This window comes from Tupaia chinensis, unplaced genomic scaffold (genome assembly GCF_000334495.1).
Source record: "Tupaia chinensis unplaced genomic scaffold, TupChi_1.0 Scaffold000359_1, whole genome shotgun sequence".
Taxonomy (NCBI): Eukaryota; Metazoa; Chordata; class Mammalia; order Scandentia; family Tupaiidae; genus Tupaia; species Tupaia belangeri.
Genome location: NW_006159855.1, coordinates 377,816 through 378,556, shown reverse-complemented (window position 1 = coordinate 378,556; position 741 = coordinate 377,816).

Sequence of the window (741 nt, the reverse complement as noted above, 5' to 3'; positions counted from 1 at the left end):
CGTGCGTTAGTTGGAGGGGAGGGGCTCCTGAGGGGGCGTGGTTTGTGCCGCCAGCTGGCCGTGTGGGTCGGAAATTTTAAAGAGACCATAGTGTGTGTGTGTGTGTGTGTGTGTGTCTGTCTGTCTGTCTGTCTGTCTGTCTGTCTCTCCGCGCGCCCGGCTCCCATCTGTGTCTGCAACTCCTATCCACCTGGCTTCCTAGGTTGGGGTGTCGTCTCCTGTGAGCTTCATACCAGTACCAGCGAAAGCGGGACAGAGTACACCCGCATCTGCAGACCGGGAATAGTACCCCTATCTCCCCCGGGTGCTGTAGGGATTCATTAAGAACACACGTGATTTTAAAAGTCAGCTTTACTCTTCCAGCGCTTTTTCACTTATTCTGTTTATTTTTATTTTTGGAGAGAGATTTTTGCTATAGGGTGTGTGCGCTCGCTGGAGAGACAGAAAGTGAGACATCCTCCTCCCACAGGGGGATGACCATGACACACGGAATCCCTTCTCCTCCATTCTCCTCTTTGGAATTTTGGGCATACACGCATGCGCCTGGTGTGTTGTAAATCACCAGGTCTGGGACTCAAACTGTGGTCAACTATGGGGGAGTCCAGTAATGTTACCATTACGCCTCTGCTGGTCCTCCTTTTCACTTATTCTTTTGCAGCATTTCACTTACAAATATTAAGTTCCTACTGCGGGTTCTGACTGAGATCCACAGAATAAGCACAGTCCCCAGCATGGAGCTGG